At 40.0% G+C, this 25,791-nt stretch overlaps 1 protein-coding gene across 8 annotated transcripts in view; it reads left to right on the top strand.

The window, feature by feature from the left end:
• Positions 1-25,791, top strand: part of myocd (myocardin) — a 164,443-nt gene that overhangs the window by 46,778 nt on the left and 91,874 nt on the right. For 5 of the 8 annotated variants that reach the window (XM_067576800.1, XM_067576807.1, XM_067576805.1 and 2 more), the window contains one exon: positions 7,805-7,862. The gene's annotated coding sequence lies outside the window, so the exon portion shown is untranslated. Of the gene's footprint in view, positions 1-1,578; positions 1,736-7,540; positions 7,728-7,804; positions 7,863-25,791 lie in introns of those variants that run through there. The other 3 variants (XM_067576806.1, XM_067576803.1, XM_067576804.1) reach the window with 3 other exon arrangements.

Here is a 25,791-nt window from a genome sequence, read left to right as displayed (position 1 = left end):
CAGTAAATCAAATTTTCATTATTTTCAACATCTTATAGACTGAAAACATGATGAAAAAACAGACCTTATCAGGAAAAAGTCTAATCAATAGTTTAACCAGTAATGAAGATATCAGTTTCATTAGGCCCACACAAGACATCTATGTTCAGTAAAATGTTGCTAAGTCGAGACCTGGAAGCCCAGGCTGCTTTACATTCCACTAGCCTCTGTTGAGGCCTTTTTTCAAAGCAGGTTATTTGATATGTCACAAGAGCAAAAGCACAGGTGCAATTAATGACGTTAATGAATGATGGTTGCATTTCAATCAGGTGTGTCTGCTCCAGGACCCCAATTTTGTGCATACTGGTTCACAACTAACTATTGAGCTTTATGGTAATTAGCTTTCAAATACCAACCAAATAACTGTATTGTTCTCATACAGTCTGATTCATTCTTGTTACAGTGAGGAAATGATGATGTGACTGTGGTACATGTGCTGTTAACAGTTACATTATGTTTTCGTTTACATTTATCCATCTCAGTACATTACAGTCACCAATATATTATTTCTGAATAAAATGACTGTGTAATATTAAATGGTGAGTGACTAAGGATGTGCATCTCCATCACTGAGGCTGATATGATACATGTCTTGACGCATTGCCAACGATCCAGTACATTAAAGATACATATGAAGCAACTACGAATGCGATACAATACGATTCACCCCTCTTGTGAAGCAGTGCGAGTCGACAAGATACGATGCGATTCGACATGATGCAAGAATGATGCTGTGCAATTCTATATGGTACAGAGAGTTTGATTTTATTTCTTTAGCATACAGCAAAACATAAATTAACTAAAAAAGTGTGATTTTCACTTTACATATTTGTTTCTCTAGTATTGCAACTCAGTAAGCATCTCATGCTGTTTCTTTTTGAACTCTAAAAAAACACTTGGACCTTTCAAAAACAGACCTTTTCACAGGTCCCTTGTAGTGCAGTGCTCTCTGTCACCAGTTTACATGCATATGCTCTGTGACCCACACAATTACTGTCAAAATAGTTTAATCCACTTACTCTGATGTGTGAAACAATGATTCTAGAACGCCAGTTCCACCTGGAACGTTTTAGCAGCTGTGGCATGCTAGCACGCTTGAGAAACAGTTTAAACAGGACGAATCAATCTAAATATCAAATTATTGATCACATTATTAAATAATAAAGTTGTAGGACCTCTACTAATCATATAAATAAAATGTATTTTACTGATGCAAAGATGTTAGAAATGATACATCACAAGTTAATCCTAAATTGTATCTGGTGCACACTTTTAATCGGGGCAATTGCATCGTGAATGTTTATGCCGGTGCACTGATGTGAATCGGTGAATCTTCCCATACCTGTGACAAACAGTGCAGAATCCACTGAAATAACACCCAATTCTGCAGCTCTGCACAGTTTTTAGCTGCTTTAGCTTACTTTGGTCTTTCTGTCTGCACATATACTGTATGGAGTCTCGTTATACACTGTATATTAAACTGTAGGCAGCAGTCTCTGCTAAAAATACTCAGACAAAGAGAGTGTATGCTAGCTGTGTAGCTCTCATCAGAGAGCTGAAGCAAATTAGCCTAGTGGCTGGCAAAGAGTCAAGCTTAGCAAACATAGCAAGCTAAAGATCCACAATTCACTACTGGACTTACATTCACCAGGTGTCCAGAAATGAATGATAATGTTTTTCCATGTCTGCTAGATGTGTAAGTAGCCAGTTCTTTTGAAACAGTAGTTTGCTAACATATTAGCCATGACAGCTTGCCAAGCTAATAGTATCTCAGAGCTGTGTTTGAGTTGTTCTGCCTTCTAGCTTTTCAAATAATATATAATTTCATGCAACTTGAATGCAACTTGCAAAATTATAAGCTCTTATGAGTATATAATTAATTCTGTTGATGTTGAAAACTGTTAATTTGGTTAGTTATCTGTTTAACAGAACACAGTAATTGTAACACAGAGAAGTACTGTGTCCAGAGCTATACATTTGAAAGGCTACACCAATGTTTTAGACATTGTATGTATGCTAACACTAATAGCACAGCGCAGTCTTCCTCTACAGCCAGTAAGCTGCTCTGCTGGTGAACGACTAGCAGTCATAACAGCCGTTCATTAGCTCATTCTCTATGTATGAAACATTTTCACTCCTGTCAGTGTATATTAGAGGAAGTTGTGATATCAAGATCCAGTAATGTTCCCAATACAACTCTCAACAAAATGTTGCACTGGCTGACCATAACAGCCACAACTTGCTCATTCGTCTGGTTATTATATATTTAGACATTATTTGTGCTCAGCCAGTGCTCCAGTTGACCCTCATGATGACGGGACACGTGGCTCCCAGGAGATTTGTGACACAAGTGTTGTTTCTACCATTATTCCAGTGCTCTATGCACTGAAGTGTGGTATGAGTCTGCTGAATCTCCCTGGTTACACTTGTGTATACTGTTCATTTTTATGTGTGTAAGCCTTCATCATTTAGCCTCTTACGCATACCTTTAGAGGGTTTGCAAGGAATGAACCATGTCATGCTCTCTTCTCGTAACTGTTCTGTATTATTTGGACTGTGGTATGACAACAGTTCAGGGAAAGATGTGTTCTGGAAAGTCCGTCTGTATAAAGGTCTTGGCAAAGTTGTAAATATTTTGTTGCTTTTTCATACTGTCCCCAACTTCCTGGGTACGTATTGCACATTTTATTTGGGCACATTCTGGTTACATGCAACACAAATTAGCATCCCAGCAACTTAAAATAAATGATCGATTCATCTGTTTGCCATATCACACACCTCCTCCTTTGTCTTTCACCCGGTGAGTCCTCTCACCCTTGGCGGAGGCTTTGGAAGCTGCACCAGCCCTCTGTGTGCTCACCACTCGGATTAATGGCTGTTTTGGCAACATATGAGCTCATGGGTAATTGGCTGAGGTGATGTTTCCTGTTGAGGTGATGAACCTGGTTCTTTTGTGGTCGCCTCCATGGTTGGTCGCTTCCGCTGCCACTAAGACTGGTAATTGAGCAGCACTTTTGTCATACTGGTTGTGAACCATGGCAAGGAAATTATATGTTCTCTCAAAATGTCATTGGAGAAAATGACAATGAAAAATTGTTTTGTACAGAGGCATGCTGTGTCTGTTTTCATGCTACCTGTGATCATTTCCCCATGACTGAGTGAATAATTAGGTTATCAGCCTTGTTTTCCCTTTCCTTCATTTTAACTTTAGTCTTCCAGTTAAAAGTTTTTGTCTTGTACAGTAGTATAATGCAACAGTGTCATGGTGACCACTACACTGACTCCCTCTCCACTACAGACTCACAGTCTTTCTGTTCACTTACATTTTCATTAGACTTTTCAGACCTTGTCATTCCCCACCTGTCCACCAGATGCCCTCAGAGTTGCCCAGTGCTAGTCACCTGATCCTGCTATTCCCTGCACACCTGTCCTTCATTCCCTCACTAAGCCCCAGAGCCACTCTTCCACTCTCACTGGCCAAATTGTCTATAGGTGCATTTCCCTCCACCTGTTTTTATTTGCATTTTCAATATGCACTTAAAAATCTGCTTGAAACCTCAAAATATTGTAAAACAATATTTACACTTGGCTTAGGTAGAAAAGTTGTTGTATCAACGATAGCAAAATGTGACGAAGTGCAATGGACACAGATTTAGCAAATAAATTATGACATACATGAAACATGTGACTTTACCGTCCACTTAACCCTCACATACTGTTCGTTGTGCAGCTGGTATATACATTTTTGCAGGTGTTAGAGGGTGTTCCGAGTCAAATTTGACCCATTTTAAAGTCACCAGAGGGGGTCAAATCAAGGTAAAAAGTGGTTATGGGGAATCTTGAAATGAAACAACAGACTGGCATGTGTGTATTTCTATCATTGGGACAGTGGGGACAGAGTTCAAGGGGGACCTTGACACTGTCACTAGAACTGCCTGTGTTCCCACCATATTGCTACATATGCCAGGGTTCCCACCTAGGCGGGTTCCTGTAGACCTTTGAGGTGTTATGGGGGAATCTTAAAACAGTAAAAGAGTAAAACCATGCATAGACATCGTCATATATATTATACACACAGTAGGGACATTGGGTCACGATGGGCCTTGACACACTTTGACAAACCTATCAATTTCCATGCAGCTAACATAGTGGTTGCCCAACACAGGCCTCCCATTAGTGGAGGGCAGCTTTCATAGGACTATAAAAAGTACCTGAGTCCCTATTTCACTGATTTGATGGAGTGGAAGGAGTGATTTGATAGACCTGTTGAAGAGAAAGTATTAGAATAGGAGGACAACATGGAGGAAAGGCCCTTGTGGCTTCTCTCATGCAAAGGTGATGCCACCTTCTCCAAACACCACAGAAGTCCAAATCTTGCCCTGATCTATCTGCATTCCCACAGTCAGTTGCCACAAGGGAACAAAAGAGAGGGAGATGCAACTTCTGCACCACAAAGGACTGTGAAAGTAATGCTTTTTGCAGTCTTGTTTGAAATTTACAAACCAGTTTGTGGTTTTGTTTTATGACTAATACCCTTAATGCAGAGTTTATTGTGTACAGTTGACAGAAAAGGAGGGAGATGTGGTTTACAGGCAGTGTTGACTGATGGTTTAAATGGTTATAATGAAACCCACCATTCAAAAATGTTGTTGCATCCTTCATTTAAATTGAATTCATAGAAATAATCATGTCCACCATGTTTTCTTGTTTTAGATAACACAAGATCATAAAATCGTGTGATTGTGAATGTATTTTCCCTATAATCAAATAGTATCAAACTTAAAGAAAACACTCTCTCTGCTTTCTGAAACATTAATGAAGGATTAATCACCCATTTATTGATGACAAGATATCTATGGATGCAAAATCCATTTGTGGTTCAACATTTGGTAGAGAGACTAATGACAAAGGGATTCTTGAGCTGGGTCAAAAATGAACCGCTCCATACTGTGAAGGTTTAGAACAGTATGTAAGGGATAAGTTTCTGCTCCACTGAGGAGACAAAATAGCAGCAGATCTGTGTGGAGCGATGAAGACACTGTAACGTTCTTCAAATTAATACATGAAACAAACAGAAATGGCATATTTCCATCATGTTTTTAGGTTGTTTTTCACCACTTGAGGTTTGACTGGTGCTCTTTTAATTATTGCGCCCTCGGTGGCTTAATGGCTCAGGCTGGAAAAATAGTGCGTCCAGCTGTTTATCTTGATGAAACAACTCCTATTATGAAAATGTGCTTTAATTTGAATTTTCATTTGCTGATATTCTGGAAATTTGGTTAAAATTTACACTAAATTTGGATGTAAAACTAGTTTATATTGTTCATCCTGTCCTGTTCTGGGAAGAGTTTTGGTGTGTGGCGAGACCTTTCTTCACAATAAAGAGAGGCAGCTGCTGAGCTACTGTGCCTCTGTTCTATACTAATTGAAAAGGATATGGTTCTGAATGTACTGGACAAAACAGGTGAGTCCATGAGCGAGTTGAGGGGTCACAGTTAGTTCAGATATGTCTGTAATAACAATGGCCAGAACAGTGTAGACATTTTTAGACAGCAGCGATTACAGCTAAAATGTTCGGAAAACAACATTAGAAGAGAGAGTTAATGGATGTTATGGGTACGGACAAAACCAGTACAATGGCATGAGTATTAGAGTAAATCTTCATGGGAGCTGTAGTTTTTTGTATGCTCACAAAAGTAATCTTTTCTTAAAATCACAAAGATTTAAATTTCTAATAGCAAGTGCTGTAGTGGAGCCAGTTTGTCCTTGGATATGGAAAGTAAACTCTAGCAACACACTTAATTTTTTTCAGAAAGACAGATGCTGAATGAGAGATTGCATTGACTTACAGAAGTTAGTGAACAGAGGCTACTCTGGATGTGATGTCACTATTAATGCCTTTGAGGAAATATTGTCAGAAAGTGTGTATAAATGCGTTATCACTCAATCTTTGCAAAAGATCCATGAAAAACAGCAAATCCTAGACAATACATTGACCAGGACTACGGACAATCACCACACCGAATGGATGAGGAATAATTTAAACATAAATTAAGCATATGCAGATGACAAAACAGAACCCTACATGAAGTCCCCCAGGCGAAAGTACTAGAATAAGATTGTTCCACTGTAATGAGAGACTTGTGATGTTTGGGTACACGATGTGCCTGTAATAACAATCTAAGTGGGAAGAAGTCTTTGGTTCTCCTGCTTTGAATGCTCTCAGTGTAATTCTGCCTTAAGCAGCCTGCATACATAGATCAGAATAACAGGGTTGAGAAAGACCAAAGTAAAACTGTCAAGAATGGGCACTGGTCTGGATGAATGGACATGGACGAGGCTGTGAATTCTTCTACCGGGTTACGGCCTTGTTGTTTGTATCCTGAAACAGATGTTACACTGAATCCATCACTCACGGGGAAATGGATGCATATGATTCCAAAAAAACACAAATCAGTCTTACAATCAGAAGTTCTGTGTCACTATTCTCTCTTGGTAGTATCACTAGTAAAGCTGAAGAATAATTTCCCTGACGGTTACAAAAGATGCTCTCAAAACTTGTAGAGTATAAAGAGATAATGAATAATAAGAGGTTACTGCTGTTGTTGTTGGCTGTTTCTCCTGACAAAATACTTCATGCTGTCATTAGACTAGCTGCGAGAAATAGCATGACTTCATGTCAGCGCCATTTCCTTGGAAAGGTTTTAGTCCTCTTATCACATGGGAAAGAATTATGTTTACAGGATCTATTAAGCCACGACTGCTAGCATTGTTTCTTCAATGATTCAACAACTTAATGAAGTACTATACATCATGAAGTACAGGTTGTTATTACTCCATTCAATCAGGGTGATTTGATATTAAACCAGAATACAGCTGAGATCTTAATTCATCTCAGTCTCTTGGCTTATTGAAAGATGAATATCTGCTGACCTCTTGTTCATTCTTCCAAGATACATAAAGGAATATGCATGCTGTGTGTGTGTGTGTGTGTGTGTGTGTGTGTCTTTCTTTAGTGTCTGTGTGTTTTTGTATTTGCTTGTACAAGATAGTAAAATCAGATGGCTTGCAAAGCCCGCAAGCAATTAAGTTCACGCCTCTGCAAACAAGCTAGCAAGACCCTTCTTTGTTTCCTCTCTTTAATTGTCTGATATCCCATCGTACCGGCTTTAAACGTCGGATCCGCAGGGTTGCGTATTAAGCTGAGGTTTCTGGCTCCAAGGTGCAGAAAAATCAAGTCTTCTTCAATTAACTGGAACGCGGCCATTTCCCTGTTGTACCCGCTCCCAGATCCCACTGGGATTGGCAGAGCTGTTGGCGCTCTGTGGGATCCACATTAACTGTGTGAACATTCTTGTCGTGCTATTCTGGTGTATTTATTGGCTGCTTGATTACATGCGTGTTTACTTGGCAGTTTGTTGCCCCGCCAGAGAGAGAGAGAGAGAGAGAGAGAGAGAGAGAGAGAGAGAGAGAGAGAGAGAGGAGAACGTGTCCAAGCATCGTGATCCGCAGGGATAGTCGGAGCTTTCAGGGGTTGTGCTTCACCTCTTTGATGCGCTGTCAGTCAAAGAAAGAAACAAAACAGATGGAAGGCTGTTTGCAAATCCCAGTCCGGTGCTTCTGATGGAGAGCAATGATGTTAATGATGAAAGATGAGTTTGAAGATGAAGTCGTTGATGCTGATGATGGTGGTTATAGATCAATCACAGTTTTGTACACACAAAATGACATGTGGTTTCATTATCATTATATCTCTCTCTAACAGGTGGAGGATACCAGGCTGTGGCTTGAAACAGGAATGTTAAGGGACAGCCAGTGAGCAGGTAGGACCGCTTCCTCTCAGCCTCACATTTCTTTAATAGCTGTTTGTCTTAGATGAGAATTATTGAAAAGATGAGACACACATAAATTGAGCCACAATAGTGTTATTTTAGTGCATTTGTATTATATGTTTTTTGTATCTAAACCTCAAACTGGACATCTTGGAATGAATTTCATCTTCAAACCTGTACCTGTATCAGCACGCCCACAACAACTGTCACTCTTGTATACACGCTAATCTTTTGGTTTTGTGGCAATGTTACCACTATTTTTTACTAGGTTCTGTGCGAAGACGGACTTTAAATGAACTTCCACTTTAAATGAACTAGAATCAATGTGTTCAGCTACAGTGCTGCTTTGTGTCCAGCTGCGTTTTGGCAGTGCCCACGGCCCAATGTGCAATCGTCGTAGTCTTGTATGCACAAGTCAGAAGAAAATAGACTTAAAGTGTAAAAATACACCCCTGGTTGCAGATATGCCTGTAAAGCATGAGTAAAAGGCAAACTATTACACAGCTTTACAGTGTTGAGGAATGTTTTGATAAAAATTGAAGCCTACTACAAATCTTCCATCAGATGATCCAATAAAAAACGCAGCTGAAATATGTCCAGTGTAGACAGTCTGTTTATATCTTAATATAGTAATCTGGCAAATCATTGTACTGTTTGCTCATCCTATTTTAATCTGTCAGCAGGGTTGGACTGGGAACAAAATTCGGCCCAAGCAATTTTCATCTAGACCGGCCCGATTTTCCCCCAACATACACGCATATGAGTTGCCTAACGCTATATCAGACTATTTATGACATGTAGGCTAAGCAATAGATATCAAGATGGCACCCTGACAACATGTGTACTTACAGGGTTTCATAAAATAATGTTATAAAGAAATAGCCTAGATGAAGATTCAGCAACCCAAAAGGTGCACTTGACTATTGATATAATCGACATGGGCAACCCAACTCTCGGCACACTTAATCTGTAACTTCACAAATAAAACAAATATGACATAATCATATGTCATGAAGTAGTATATGACAAAATATAATCTTGTCATCATGAAACAAAATAGCCAAAACTCAATTTTCCCACTGAGCTAACGTTAGCAGTATCACCTGTTAGAGGTTGTCATGCACCTTTTCACCTCAGCAGCATCCTCCTCTTCTTGCTCCCGCTCTCCACTGGAATCAAGCTGCTCATTTCATCCAGACTCTTTCCTCCTCCTCTTCATTTGGCGGACTGTTAATGTTGTCACTGCAGCTAGGCATGCTAACGCTAACGGGATTCTGCGTGACAGTGGCATCGATGTTAACTTAAAACATTTTGCAGCATCAGCCACAAGATTTTTTTTTCTTTTTCTCTCTGACCTTTTTGCTTTTTGGGACCTTTTTTTGTATAGGCTAGCATTATTTTCCATTCAAACTTCACTCTTTCCGTCTTGATTTGATCATTTCCCACTTGACATCTGACATTACATTACAACAGACTGTGTAACCCCCAATCAGATGGGCTGTTCCTACATATGCGCAAAATGTAGTTGTTATTGGTGTTAGTGAAGAATTTTTGTAGTCGTAGGAGGATCATGTCATCATCTAAATATTTGCTGAATCTTCCCTTGTGTATCAATCCAGGCTGAAGTGACTCTTCAGTGTATGTGTTCCAGACTTAAATGTCCAATTGAAAACTGAGCTTGTCAAATACACTCTGGCTGTGTGAGGCTACATGTGAGCTGTGATTGATAGAACTACCAGCTTTCAGTCACCCCAGCTGGAGACTTTAATACTCACTGTTCTGTAATGTTCTTATTTTATACTTAAACCTTCCTTTGAGACTATAACAAGTTTATTACCCAGAGATTATCTTGCTTTCCCATAGTGACCACTATATGTATCGGAGCTATTACTTTTTTACATTTCTGTCCCATGTGAAATGCAGCAAGAGTTATAGAAAAATGCTCTGACACTCACAATGTCTCAGGATGATGATTTTATAGCTAGTCTGCAGGGATTTAAACATTACTGGCCCTCATGAAAAGTGACTATGTACATTTTTCCACCCCATAAAAGCTCCCTCCCAAAATACCATAGTACATATCAATCTACAGGAGCTGTTTTGTTTAGTTTGACTCTCAGCAGCAATTTTGCAGGCCTACTGTATGTGTTACCTGCTCGATGGTGTGCCTTGTGTCTGTATGAGAAAGAGTTAATGGTTATGACATTTATTACAGTCTGTCACAGAGCAGCTCATGGGGTCTTTTTACTGTCATACCTCAGCAGCACGGGGCTTATTTCCAAACGGTCTTGTGTGTCAGGAGACGTGCAACATCAAACTAGTGTCACTCAAACATCCCTCTGGTTTCTGTGCATGTATTTTATGTTAGCATTTTTCCCCAATTCATTTTCCTGGAAAGATGCCATTGAGATAAGGTTAGGCAGTGTGTACGAGAACCCTTCCCCTATGACACACACATACACACACATATACACATACATACGCTACACGATCACCCAATCTTACCTCATCTCATGATATCTTGAAATCGTAGGTTTAGAGGTACATCAGCAGTAGGATCTCATGCCAGCGTTGTTTCATGACCTCAGAACAGATTCTGTGTTTACAACTTCCTCTGGGTCAAAGGTGAACACAGAGGTCGAACACACTGCAGTTCCCAGAGCTATAAACCAAGCCATACAGCTACAACATAAGAGAGTCTTACGGGTGAAAGATTTTGAAAAATGGCCAGTACATTTCATGCGATAACAGCATCTCCGAATCTTAGAGGGGATTATCATCTGACGATATCTCTGCTTTCTTTAATTCCTCTGCTCGGGGTGAATTGCTCGACCTGTGATGGAGGGGAGGACATTGCTGTCAGTGATGCCCTTGTACACAGTGTTTTTATGTCAGCGTGGTCGGAGGGAATGATGGAGGAATGGGTTGAAGGGATCAGAGACATGAGTGAGAGGTAGGTGGTGAGTTTTAGGGTATGACTCAGGAATCTTTACCTGTTTCTTTCCTGGTTAATATATTGTCTATATTGCTCCATATATGGAAGCTTCAGCTACTTTTTTCACATACAGATAGTTAAATCCATACATTAAGAACATTCTTTGCTATATCTCTTTCATTAATACTGTAAAGCAAAGCCCTCTCTACTTCTTAGCCTTGTTAAAGACAAGTGTGCACACCCTGTGCTTGGCTGTGGGGAGTAATGTGGCTGTGTGGTAACTTATTTTGTGCATTTCGTTGAGCCGTATCAGAGATTTTGGATTGGAGGAGTATAATATACGAGCTTATAAATAGTCGTGATTGGTGCCCCATGGGGATATAAAATGCAAGCAGTTACTCTATATTTAACTAACAGTTGGAGATAATACAGAACCCATTCCAAAAATGAAGCTCTGGAACATTTTTGTTCAGGGAAAATATATGTATATATGATAAGTCACAGATATGCTCAGATGAAAGCATTTCGCACATTGTGTATGACGAGTAAAAAAGAAGAACCTTCAGTGTAAGTCAAGATATTGACTGAATCGCAGTTTCAAGTCTGACTTTGTGACCCATGTTGAAAAAAACAAAACAAAAAAGGACAAGATACAAGACATACCTAGTCATAAAGGAGCAGAGTAATGAATTTCAGGTGGTAGGATAAAGCTTCGCTTCTTGAACCGCCCCTAAGCTGCGGGAGAAAACAGAGACGGGAGGCTGAGTGTAGAACAAAGTGTTTCAGTTTGATGCCTGTAAATTCCCTGTTGAAAGAAAAAGTCATGCAGAAGTTCAGCTTAGTCAGAGCCAGGCTGTTTGAGGAGATAAGACGCTGTACTGGCAGTTGATCATCAAACAGCTCTGGATTCCACTCAGCATGCAATCAAAGTGTTAATGTTTTATATCAAAGATTTTGGTGGCAGATGGATTGAAATAAATCAGATTTTAGGCTATGTAACTTGAGATTAATGTTCTTTGGCATAACTGGCTCTTTCTGTGGTGTTCATAGTTGCGGAGCCCCAAAACTGACAAAAGATAAAAGATTATCAGCCAAGTCAGAATCTAACCAAATACATCAATAAATAATATAGTTAAATCAATCATTAAAATAGTGCTAAAAGAAATATGCAGCTTTATACTTTTCTTTGAACCTCAATTCAGTCGGTAAAATTATTTTAGACAGCAAGCAAAGCTAATGGATTTAGCTAGTAGCTAATGCTAATCAGATGTGCTTTGCTCTGTTTACGTTCTGTATTTTTGCTGTTGCTAAAAAATAATTGTGAAGTCAATGTATTGACATTTTTAAGTTTTATGCACATACCTGCTAATTATGAGGTATGTTTGTTGAGGCATGTGTGTGGCAGGGCTGCTGCCATGTACTTTGTAATGCTAGAGTGTGCTAGTGTTCGCTAGCATGGGGCATTTAGTAGCTTTGCTCATGATGTTACACAGGTGCTTCTTCTTCTCTGCTCCATCAGATCCACAGACCTGCAGCTATTTATACATGTATGACAAAGAAAGAGACAGCAGCGCAGAGGAGAGGAGAGGAGAGAAACCTAGACAGCAATGTGCAAAGTCCTGACCTGGGCACTATTATTTGACATGTTTTTTCTCCCTGGAAACAAATAACTTATAATAATAATAAAATATCTGTACAAAATAAATATTTGTAAAAACCCACTATTTGTACTTTTCCGAATACCATATTCGGATTTGGCTCCACCCCTAGAAGAGATGCTGTGCCGCTGTCCGAAGAGCTGCTGACTGAGATTACTCTGAGGCAGCATGCACAGGAATAAATTACAATATAACAGATTTGTGTATATGTCTTGCTGAATAACTTGCTGTTACATGGTGCTGTTTTTGTGCTGTGCTGCTCTGTCTTGTCTGTCCACGCGCTGTCAGTGTCCTCTTTCCACGCCGCAACGTTATCAGTTAATAAAGTTATTTATAAAGTGAATTAATAAAGTTATCTTATCTTAAGTAACCTTAATCTTAATGAATTTGTTTTTCACTGCGTGAGAAAATGGTCATGTTGTGTAAGAGCGTGTGAAGCGTCAATTGCGTGAGTCTCATGGTCAATGCGTGAGAGTTGGCAGCTCTATGTGCAAGTTTAAAATGTTTCAACTTGAGCGAAAAATTTGCGTGTATACCTTTATGGCTTTCTGATTCTGCTTCATAAACGTACAGAGATGAGAGGGGGAAAACGAAAGAGACTGTAGGGAAATAACAGAAAGAACCAAAGTCTCTGGTGAGTTCTGAGTTCAGTCAGAGGCTGAACTGAACACAAACACACACACACTCCTACAGACTGTTGGTGCGTCCATTGCTAGCTAGCTTGCAGCTAATGTTCAGCTGGTATTTTCACTGTTCGGGGCATATAAACACAAATGATCCTGTGGGCAAACTTGCACAAGTAACGTGAAAATTCATTTGCATGCTGTCTGAACACACAGTAAGGCTTAACTAGTTATAGCTCTACAGGCTGAAATGGTTTAGCTTCTGTTACAGTAGTTGATACAGTGACACTACGCAGTACACAGTAAATAAATGACCAGTTTTACCTGCCCTGGTGTAGTTTTCTGATGGAAGTTGGCTGACAGTCCAGCGTTTTGATGTGACATAACGAATAGAAGAGATGAATCGAAAAGTAAAATTAATTGTTTTGATTTATTTGATCAATTGATTGGAGGTTAAAGGAAAATATAATGCTTCATATTTTGATTACTGAATTAACTGTATTTCATTATTGATGTATTCGGTTACACTTTGGACTCCTTTACTACCTTTTGTCTGTTTCAGGGCTTCATACAGTTAAAAACACAAGAGGAAATAGCTGATTCTGAGCATTAGCTGTGTGTGACTGTGGTGTGCTCTCAGTTAATTTTGTACGCTCAGCTTTCTAAGCACTAACTGCTGGCTATCAAGTGTCAACAACCCTCTCTTTATACCCATAAATCCTTGCATTATGTGGTTGCTCCCTGTGGCTGATTGGGATTACTTTCTCGCTCTGAACAGACTGCACCACACTTCTTTAAAGAGGACTAAGAGCTGTATTTTCAGGCATCTCAGGTACAATTATCTATGGCCACCCAGGTTTTGGTGAAAATGTCTTCCACTTGGCCCAATTTTAGAACATTATAACACCTAAGACTTCAAATAAACTACTCTAAACATGCCCAAAGGACACAACAAAAAAACAAGCATCACACTAAAAGGCCAACGTGTGACAGTCTCTTTATGTTATCTGCCTGCCAGAGCTCCCTCACTTATATTGTCAAGGAATACACTTAGGAATTACGCCAGCTTGTGTTTTTGATTACTTTAAGCTGACATAGCTGAGAGCAGTACAGGCTCTGATGTCTCATTTCATGGCCTGCCAGATCAGTTTAATGCCCCACCTCTAACCTCTGACCTCTTGCTCTTGACCTGGACCCTAAAATTCCCTGAAACTCCACAGAGGAGATTAAAGGGGATTCCCTCCATCAGCAACCTTCTGTTTCTATTTTGTTGCTTTTTCAAGGGTAATCTTTGCTCATTTCTCAACTTTGCCCCATTTCCCAGTTCCCCAGTGACAGGCTCTAAAGTCCAGATAATACAGCCGAGAGGGAGGCCGTGTCATAAAATGGACTATTTGGCACAAAATCTGTCAATTCCTCTGAGAGTTTTATTCTTCTTGTGTGTCTCTGGGATGATCTAGGAGCATCAGCGGGTGAAACGCTGCCCACCCACGGAGGCCTTTCTTGTGGGGAAGAGGCCAGGAGTGTTGTCTCCTCTCTGGATCTCTGAGCTGTCCCCCATGTAAACAGCCTCCCTGCAGCGGGAGGAGGCAGGCGCAGCAAACTGTACTACTCCAGCTGACAAAGCCATTCGCTTCAGAAGAATGCAAATTTAGATTGCAAACGCTCCCTTTGCTTTATCACACTGGACAAACAGTGTTGAGTTATTGGGAGGATTATGAATAACTTTTCTACAGTGGAAAAAGGGAAATGTGGCCAAGACGGAGCCATCAGAGGTCCCTAAAATAGATTGCAGTCTGAGAATAAAGCAGAGAAAGGTGAACGGAGCTGGTTGGTGTGCTTCGGTATTCTGCTTCATTGCCCCCAAAAAACCTGATTCATTTCAGAGGAATCCTCACTTTTCTCTGGTGGATCTAGCCTGTTTGGGTTTTCAGAGATGCTTCAACTTTGTAAGTTGTGAAGCATTATTGTTTTCTTTTAATAAATGGTCTTTTGTGTGGTGTTTAATGTAAATGTTTTTGTTGAAGCATGCTGTGTGTTCGTGTTTACTTTGGCGATAATGGCTAGCATGCCCTTTTTTGTTTACAGGTCTTATTGGCTCTTCACTCCCACACTTTTAATGCGATTTGCTTATTCCTCTTCTCACTCATCGTGTCTAAGACAAGTCAACAAGGCATCTCCACCAGCACGAACACGTGTCAAGCCCGCGTGCAAGCACTGGCAAACACACACAGACAAATACACACACACTCGGAATAGCCTCTCCTGTGTATTTATTATATGCTAAAGATAAATGAGCATTTGCATTAGCGATGTAAATAGAGATACTCAAGGATGGCTGTTTCATTTATTCTGCTCAAATCTCCACAGACAGTTTAGCATGGTTCCCATGACAGGGTCGCACCAGTGCGGTGGGCGGCTCCTGCCAGCCCCTTTATTTTATTTTAGACCAGAGACTCATGGGAAAGCTATTTCAAGACCTTTTCCTGTCGGCCTCAGAAAACGGTGCCAGTGGTTTGTTAACAGGTGCAACGTGACCAGAAGCATATTTAAAATAGCTTTGTTTGTATTCAACAGCTTAATAAATGTTTTTGTTTTCATTTTTTGCATGTAGGAGGGAGGGAGGGGTCCTATGCATTAATCTCATGTGGCTTTAATGTCTGTTCGGGGACTTCTTGCAGCAGCAGAACATACATGCCATATTTAAATCCTCTCCTATTGTTTATCAGCCGCATAATGTGATTTGCAGTTGTAAGTAATGACTTATTAATGGTTAACAAATCATACTAATGCTTTATCGGTCAGTACAATCAAGTTCAGCAGCATGTCTGGACCAAAATCCATTTATCAACAACTTACTAACATTTACCGCTGGATTATTACCAAATGGAGAAGATACACACGTGGCAAACTGATTTTTCACAAACTGTCCACAGTTTATCCACAAGTTTCCCAAGATGTTAATTCTGTGAACAATTAATTTCCCCCATAAATATAGCAACGGCTGGACAGGTAGTGGCTCCCGACTTTTTTCTTTGTGACCCCTAAAAATGCCGCGATGTCTGCTTGTGTCTTATTTTAGAAGCTTGAAGAGATAAATGTGAGCCATATTTCATGAGAAAAAAGCAAAACATTTGGCATGTCAGAAAAAATATGCATAATACTTTTTCTTGCTTATCCCTTAAACATGTAGTGAGCCTCCAGATGAGGTCTCCAGGGTTTCCTGATGTTCAGATTAGTAACCACTGCACCAAGCCATATCGACCTTTTTACAGCAGCACGGGTCTTCAATGACTTGGCACAACGGGAAAGTCACAGGTGTTACTAATGACATAACATTAATTAATGGCTCTGTTCTATTAAAGTGTTCCAGTAAAGCATGACATGTGACAGTTAGGCAGCAGGTGCAATACCAGGACCCTGAACATAAAGCAGCTAAATAGAATTCAGCCATCATTCATGTTATCATTTAGACCCGTGCTGCTGCTGCAGTCACATGTCAACATGCCTTCTGTGAAAAAAGGCTTATCTAAATGCCCACACAGCAGATGTAAATACATCTACACGTGTATTATTTTTCATGCATACTGAAAAGAACAGAGCTCACACAATAAAATAGTTAAATAGACAACAATAGAGAAGTTAATATGGCCAGAAATGTCTAGAAACTATTGTTGCTAATTTTAAAGAACACACACAGGATGTACTGTATTAATGTATTAATCAATTCACTTTGTTTTGGTGTTAGAGATATAAACATAAGAGTACAAAAAGTTCATATGTCCACAAATACTTTGCACAGTATACACACAAAGAGCTGTAAACATGCCCATGCACACATAGACATGTGTATAGACGTGTATATGCGTATGTATATATTTACCCTGCACATATACCGCACTTACAAGCACATGTTCCTCAACACACAACCACATATAGCAGATCATTACATAATACCACATGTGCATACTACCCTGGCTGTTGAAGAGATACAGCTCACACACACTACTACTCAGGATGTACTGACTACATCCTAATGCAAAATAATTTAGACACTAAATAACAACAATAACAACAATAAAAAAAGGGAATCATAAAAGAAATGATTAAAAAGGGGAAAATGAGAAACAAACAAGGTACTAGCATAAATCAAGAGTGCAACGGAGGAGTGTGTATGTGTGAGAGAGAGAGAGAGAGAGAGAGAGATGTAAGGGTAGGCCTGCCAGTGAGAAAAAGAATGAGTGAGAGATTGAAAGGACAGAGAGAAAGAGAGAGGGAGAGATGTCTTTGGGAGCAGGACGACCCATGTGACTCTGCCTGCCCCTCTTTGTGTTTCCCACACAGTCTGACATGACCGGAGCTATATCCACACCATCACATTCACATTCACAAGGGCCTCTGTCTGCAAACTTCCCCCTACTTATGATTCATAGCTCAGTGAAGGGCACAATGTTTGCTTATAGTACTGCCAGTTGCACATGGCATCACCAGCACATTTCTCTTACCAAATATATCAGTCACTCCCTCCTTTTTTACACAAACCCCACAGAGCATCGAAGAGCTGATCATGTTGATATTTGTTTTAACTTTCTCAGGATGATGGAGACGTTTCATTTTCCATCATATCCTTTATATTTTTGGGGTCGGGAACATGCTTTCCATCATTCTGCCCATCTCGCATGTTGTTTATTGCACTTATGATTGTTCTATATATGATGTCCTGTGGTGCTGTACATGAGAGACTGTGGGAATTATCTGATAACAGTCTCATATTATGAAAAATTACCTATTCTGGATGCAGTTGCCATGGGAACAGGTGTACTTGGCATGGACTTTTAGTTTGTATGCAGTGCAGCCTGTGCTACACAAACATAGTGAATGCAATTAGGCATTAAATCAATCCTGTTTGCTTTTTATGATCTGATTACACTAAATTTCACTGCACACAGTACCCTCTGAGAGTTCACCGCTGTTCTGTGCCTGTATTATTGCACTTCCTTGTTCAATTTTTCAAATATTTGGCAGTATCCTTGTTGGTAACGGCTCTTTGGTTTTCCACTGACTTTCCCAGAGATGTCTTGTCATTCAGACAGTGCAGACAGCAGTAACTGTTACGTCTTTGCTTTGGATTTTCTGTTGATAAGGTTTCCGTGGTTTCAGAGTTGTTGAAGGTGCATGCAACATGCATTCATGCATTCATGCATTAAGATTAGTCCTTGTGTGGTAAATATTGTGAAACCAGGTGCCAGATGCGTAAAACTGAGTGTAAGTTTAAACTTAAACTCTTTGTATACACAGAGGGTGAAATATGCATAGACACTGTACATCACGTTTATAATATAAAGCTGTGCATTCACATGGTTCTGTTTTATGAGGTTAAATCATTGTGAAATTGTACGCACATGCAGCGCTGTTAACCATAAATAGACATACACACACCTTTGATTCACTGTATGTACATGAATACCTTTGTCTTTCAAGTAATTTCACTGTATGTGTCTCATTGGCAAAATTGTACAATAACATCAGAGCAGCTGTCCTTACCATAACAAAAAGCTGCGGTTATTTATAGCACTCACACTGCCATTATTTCATTGTACATGCATCTAAAAAAAATGATTTGAGGTAATATTTCAGTATGATTTAGTTTATATCACTATGGTATCAGAGTTTACAATATTACAAAGACAGACAAAAGGAAAAGAACATTAACACAGGGCAATAAAATGATGTTAGGTGGAAAACACTAAAAACAGGTTCAGTAAAAACAATGGCAAAACTGAGCACACAATAATGGAAATTGGATAACATAATAAAAATAATATAATATAATAATAATAATAATAAAGAAAAAGGCTGGCTGGCATCATGGCATGGATTGGATCTCTGAACTTTGTGTTCACAGTGAATTGTAAGAACAGTTGCAATAAGTGGGATCTTGATTGTGAGCACAAAACAAAATACAGGAAATATTTGTTTATTTTTGTTTGTACTAGGGGTGTCTTATACATTACACCACGGACATGCATGGTTCCCAGATAACGTACTCTAATGACTTTGGTGATCCCGATTTTTCCTCTTGTGTCACCATGAGGTTGACATTTGTGATTATGAGTCATGAAATTTGGTAGACGCATAATGTCCCCCTCAGGATGAATTAAAATAACTGTGGTGATGCCAGACTTTTTATCTAGCGTCACTATCAGGCCGACATTTCAGTCTCCCCAATACTTTGGTTTGTGACCAAAAATCTTGCAAAACTACTGACATTTCCATCAGTCTCAACTGGACTTTGTGTTTACTGCTAATTAGATAATGTTAGCATGTTGACATGGTAAACATATCTGCTAAACATCAACATGTTAGCATTATCCTTGTGGACATGTTAGCATGCTGATGTTAGCATTCAGCTCAAAGCACCACTGTACTCGAGTACAGCCTTGCAGACCTGCTAGCATGGCTGTATACTCTTATTTAAGCTCTGGAAACCAATGTAGTCACTCTCATACAGCCCAATACAAATACACCAAATGTGTATTGGTATATTCCAAAGATTTGACTTAAAATTTCCCATCAGTTTGATAGAATCCATGTCACATTGTGTTTACTGTAATTTGTACTGTTGGCCAGCAGTTGCTGTGACCTTATGTAACTATGTGAGCTATGATTCTGATGTCAACATTATGCCTTTCATTGATCTATGTTTGAGACAAACTCAGTCCCCCTGAGCAGAAGCAGTGCGGTGTGGTGTGCATGTTGTTGCCGTAGACATGCCAAGCCGACATGGCATTTTGGCAGAATCTCCTCCCTCTGGTCCCTCGCTCCCCCAGGACCTCCCGAGAACATGGACCCAGCTTGTTTCCCATCTGATGGTCCACAAACAGAACTAAACAAAGTATGTTGCACAGTGCTTCCAAAAGGCCCATCACTTAACGTCACTCCTACCAACAACCACCGCTACTACAGCTGTATGTCCATCAGGCAGGCCTGTGGTCACTGTCCCAGAATTTACAGGGGCTTTCCCCGCAGTCTGGGCAGCTATTTCCATCCACTGTCCTCCACCCCCACACCAGCAGCCCCTGGGAGCCCCACATTTTGGCATCAGCCCAGAAGCATTCTGTTTAGCTTTTTTTTTTTTTTTTTTAAATCATTACTGGCCGTCATAAGCTAAAGCAAGATAACTGGATGAGCACTAGACTTCTATGGCCAAGTAAACAGACAGTGTGAAAGTTCACGTGTAGCCGCTGGACATCATATTGGATTTAGAGGGCTGATACTCACAAGTGATTTGTGGGTCCCCAGCCTCTCTGCCCTTATGACACAATAAATGTCTGTTGAGGCAGAAAGCATGGGATTTCCCATACATTCATCTGGCTGCGTTAGCAGCAGATCTGATAAGGGAATGGTAATGTCCCTTATCAAGCATGGAGTGTCTCAGTACTTTTTCCTCCTCTTCAGATTTGTGTGAACTGGCTCAATGAAGCGTCTAATCTATGATATATGTTGTCTCTTCTGTAATTATATTAAAAGAATAATAGAATAGACTCTTGACTGGAATGAAATGTCAAGAGTTTTCTGTTTTAGCTCTTGGCTTTAGCTTGAACGGTGCAGTCTACAGGCACCAGAACCTCTGATTATGACATATATCAAAATTTAAATGACTCTGGGGAGTGTTATTGCCATTCAACGATTTGTAGCACAAATCATAGTATTATGTCATTACAGTTTGCAAATCAGTGAATCAGTGCCTGACCACAGGCCAGACCACAACTGCTGCTTCCAGTCGACCCCTCGGAGACTCACACATACACACCCCCACACACTGAAGACAGGAAAAGAAGTGGACTAAGCAAGGGGAGGGAGTCAGGAAGAGGCAGAAATAAGAATGGAAGTCAGAATGAAAGTCCAAGGCAATGACCAAGAGACAGAGACAGAGGGTCAGGAGCAGACAGAGAAGAAGCAGCCATAAAATCCAGGAGCAGAGCGCTTCAGGAGTGGAGCCAGCACAGCTAAGTGGAGGTATTTTGAGTATAGGAACACAGAGTGATTCTCCCTTCTGTCTCTCATCCTCTAGGGGGTCTGGGGATGAGAGAGGAATATGGGATACTGTGTTCCCAGCCCAGGATCCGGGGCAGGAAACCTCCCCTGCATTTCTCGGCGGTCCTGGCTGCTCAGTGCATCTGGCGTTGGCCCACCTCAATCCCCCACTGCCCCCACAGACCACAGACCTAGAGACTACAGCATGTCTTGTCTTTGTGGGGCGGGGGGGGATGACCTTGACTCATATTTTCACTCCAGAAATGAATTGGTGATTAGGTCCAGAGGAGAGACAAAGAGAGAGCGATTAGATGCTACTGCTACTTTTCAGATTCCAGTGTTACAATTGACCATTTGCCAGGTTACTGTTGCTATGCCTGTCATGCTGTGCAGGTGTCAGGCCTTAGTAGTACTTTTTAAAGGGTACATATCGTGCTTTTTGCTTTATGGGATTTTCTGTCATTTATAGACTGTTATGATGTTGGATATCATTAAACATGGTCAAAGCTCCTTGAAAGACAAATGCCCAGGTTTCAGCCTGTCCTGAACGCTTCGTTTGCAATGTTTGCTTTCTTAACATTCCCAACGAGTCCGTTCCATTATCTTTCGTTGCTGAGGTTGTTCACGTTGTCCACTCACATATTCCGTATCTAATTCAGACTCGAACATGTACAGATGTATTTGAGAAGTTTATATTTTGTGTAAAGAACAAGAAAAAGTAGTCAGTAGTTGTTTACGTAGCCTCCAATGCTGAGCAGCAGCTTTCTGGAAGCTAATCAATCAGAACAGAGTGTGCTCATTATGAGGGGGGCCTTAAAGAGACAGGAGCTAAAACAGCCTGTTTCAGACAGAGGATGAACTGAGAGGCTGCATAGAGCCAGTATAAGATAAAAAAGGAGTTTTTTGAACTGTAAATTATGAAAAGATATTCCAGTAGAGCTCCAAAATAAAAATATGGATCTCGAAATGTGCATGATCCCTGGGTCCTTGATTAAAAGTAGTTATTAGTCACCAAATGACAACTTATTTTCACTCTTACTGGTGCTTCATACGCACCACTTTGGCATGTTGAGAACTCCAAAACTTGACAGAACTGCAAAGCCTAGTTATGGTTGCTAAACTATGATTGGACAATATCTGTGCAGGGGAGGAGTTTTGCAAACCCGATCGGTCTCAGTGGAAAAATAAGCTGTCCAGATTTATTCTCCTCTTTGGCTTTATGAAGTGCAACCCATGTGTTTCTAATCATATTTAGTTTTGGGTTGTGACAGTATCAACACATCTACCTGTGTTTTGACTGCCTCAATGGGAACCAATTCAAATACAACTCAGTGGCTAATAGATGTCAACTGGGGTCTTCCTTGTGAAAATCAGCTACACATGTTGACTGCTTGTATCAGCTCAAAACATTCCCTTTGTCCCACTGTCATTCTGATTCTTAAGGATGTTAGGAATGTGTAATGACCGAAATATGTCAGAGGATGTGGTTAATGGGGCCTTGGGAATTAAAATGTGGTTTGCCACCCCCGCTCTCACTTACAGTGCCCTTCTTCTAAGACCAAAATACAGATATAATAGAGAAGTTCAGCGTATCAGAGGGGAGAGGGGTGAGAGAAAGGAATGAAAAAGCAACCAGGGAGTTCAAGAATGGCCAGTGCATAGTCCTGATACAGTATGCTATGTAGTTTGTTGTATACCTGCTTATAGTATCATTTTTTAATTCATCATCTTTGTTACATAATTCATAAAGCATAAGACCTTTTAGGAATTGTCAAGATTAATATATATAGTGTCGTAGTGATGCACCAAGTACCCCTTGGTGAAATATCAAATTTTGTAATCAGTTGGTAGCAGGGAAACCCATAAAAAATGTTGTGAATATGTTTAAGACCTAATTACTGCTGGATTTTACCATGTAACATAAAGGAATTGCAGAGTCACCAAACCTACATTACTTTTTTGTCACTTCTTGCACATCAAGAGAACTTGCTGCCAGTGTCCATACCCATAATCAGAATTTAATCTAGATTACAGTTTTGCAGGGTCTCTGTATAAGATGGGAGTGTTTATTTATTATTTATTTATTTGAATAAAATCAGTACAGATTTGAGGCCAGATTGGGTGACATTGTCCCCATATGTCACTTGTTTTGTGGCAAATTCAATGTCATCTGACAAATGGTGATCTCTTGGCTTCAGAACTTTTAATATTACTTAAATGTTGTGTAGATACAGTATGTGCAGCAAATGAGTGTATTTTTAGCAAGTCCTCCAAACTAAATGACAAAATTCAGTTTCTCATTGCCTTTAATAAAATAGTCTTTAGTAAAAGACCCACCTTGATGTTTTCTGATCCTACACCTCTGTCGGCAGTGGCCATCGTTTATTTGGCTCTTCCAAGGCCATGACTAATCACTGTTATAAATCAGATGCAGACAGTTTTCTGATCTGACACTTACATAGTTTGGGTTTTAAAACAACAATTTTGCTATGGTTAGGGAGCCTCTGCCATCATTGTTGAAAGAACAAGTAAGTGGTTAAGGTTGGGGAGTGACTGAGGTCATGGTTAAAAGAAAACCAATGTTTACTGTTGGTAGGAAACAGGAAACGAACAGCGCTCTCCCACATCAAGGTCCAATGCTTTGACCTGGGTCTCCTCCTTATGAAAATGAAGGGTATATATAAATGTCACACAACCACCTTTGCTCCTGACAGACAGGAGTCCTAATTCCACCTCTAGAGGTCTTTGCTAGAGAAAGGTAAACTCATGTTGTATGTAGACATTTGAACAAATGACTCAATGCTATTGGGGTTTTTGGTTTTTTTGGGGGGGGCAGCAGTCTCATTTTCCTTAAACAAAGCGGTGAGAGCTTAAGAGGGAAGAGGGCAATGTGGCTAAGAGGGAAGTACTAGCCAAAGGTCAGTGAACGTAGAAGGGGGTGGTGATGAGAAGGACCCCATGGGTGGGGGCTTCTGAAGTTCAAAGGAGGTCATTGCAAGGCCAAAGCAAGGAAGAAAATACAAGATGTACATGGCACGCAGAAGGCCAACTCAAGTCCAGGAGTGAAGGAGAGAAGTTGGAGAAGAGGTCTGAAAGAGGCTGAGAATCCTTGAAGGCAAACGAGGGATTAAAGTGGACAGCTCTGGACGAGGCTGCAGAGCGTGTGCGCCATAATTGAATTTCACGCCCGCTGCCTTCTTCTGAAGTCGTGTAGCAAAGCGATCATTTGAAAAGAAAGCTATTAGTCGAGCCCTCTGCTAAGCTCAGAGCTGTGCCATAGGAAATCTGGGATTACCCAGGCAGCAGTCTACAGTGTACTCCGTCAAAACACAAATGTCACGTTGAGACACAGGAACGAAGGGACAGCAACAGCGTATTATGGGCTGTAAAACAGTGATCGTGATTGCGCTCACCCTGTCTTGCTTTGTTTGAGGTCAGACATTTAAAAAGTGTTTTGCCTGCTGCAGTAGGTTTACATAAAAAATCAGAAAGCCAACATGCTTTTCCACTAAAGTCAGTGCTAATAACGCCAACTTTATTTCTCATCAGATTAGCTTCAAATGTACATGGCATTACCACATTTAGTAGGTCTATGTCCCAGCTGGACTATACAGTCTGTTTATTGCACAAATACTCATCTCGTATCTTTATTTTCAAAGCTGGTTTGGGACTTTATGAGAGTTTTTCATAAAAATAAACTGTGCTTACAATTTCCTTTCTGTAGTAGTAAGAAAATTAGATTTTTTTAAGCATAGTGTTGTCTGTGTAACATGAGCTATGTGGAAGAACTATATCACTACGGTTTAGCTAGCTGTAGGAGATCTGATAAAGCTAAGAAATACAATCAAAGAAATGCCTGCTCACAAGTTACCAGGTAAAGAAGTGGAATTGATGGAAGCTTATCACATGAATTATTATTGACATTTCATCCTGTGTGAAGAACCTTATGATTGATCCAGAGCAAACAGCAATCAAGCTCAATAATGATTAACTTTCTCTAGCCATTATCATTTGTATCATGATTACTTTGTTTATCAGGGTTTATTTTTGGAATTCTTTTCTAAAACAATATTTGTCACAGTTATTGTTTTCTAAAGTCAATAAAAGGGTGATTGGCAGGTATGGGAGTGGTTCAGAAGTAGATTACAAAAACCGCAACGGAGCAATTATTCAACTATTTACAGATCTTGAGAATCTTCCATCAGAATATCTTTCGTTTTCGTTCAGCTCCTGATTTGTGAACCGATAAAGAGCTACGCTCTCACTAAATACTGACTGACATGTGCATTGAATCAAGCCTCACTATTATGATTACACATTTATTTTGAGGGGTAAAAAAAGAGAGCTCTCATGAAGTGGACCGATTCTGTTTATTTGGTTATGCAGAATAGGAGAGAATAAACATTGTTACGCTGCATTAATCAAGACAGAACTGTTGCTTTTCACTTCCATTGTCCCAGAACCTACAGCAGCTAAGATCACATTGCTACATGGCAGGTTAGGACATAGTTACATATTATTATATGTTATTATAATAGTTGGCATTTTTTGATCAGCTACGAAACTACACCAGGGGAATGGTAGATTGTTGAACCTATTTAAATCATTCTCACATACACTGTAAATGGAAATGTTGAAAACTCAGTTCAGTAAAAGTATTTCTCAAA

The sequence above is a fragment of the Thunnus thynnus genome, chromosome 20 (assembly GCF_963924715.1).
Source record: "Thunnus thynnus chromosome 20, fThuThy2.1, whole genome shotgun sequence".
NCBI lineage: Eukaryota > Metazoa > Chordata > Actinopteri > Scombriformes > Scombridae > Thunnus > Thunnus thynnus.
The sequence above is the reverse complement of the archived record's forward strand: the minus strand, read 5'-3'. Positions and strand labels throughout refer to the sequence as shown.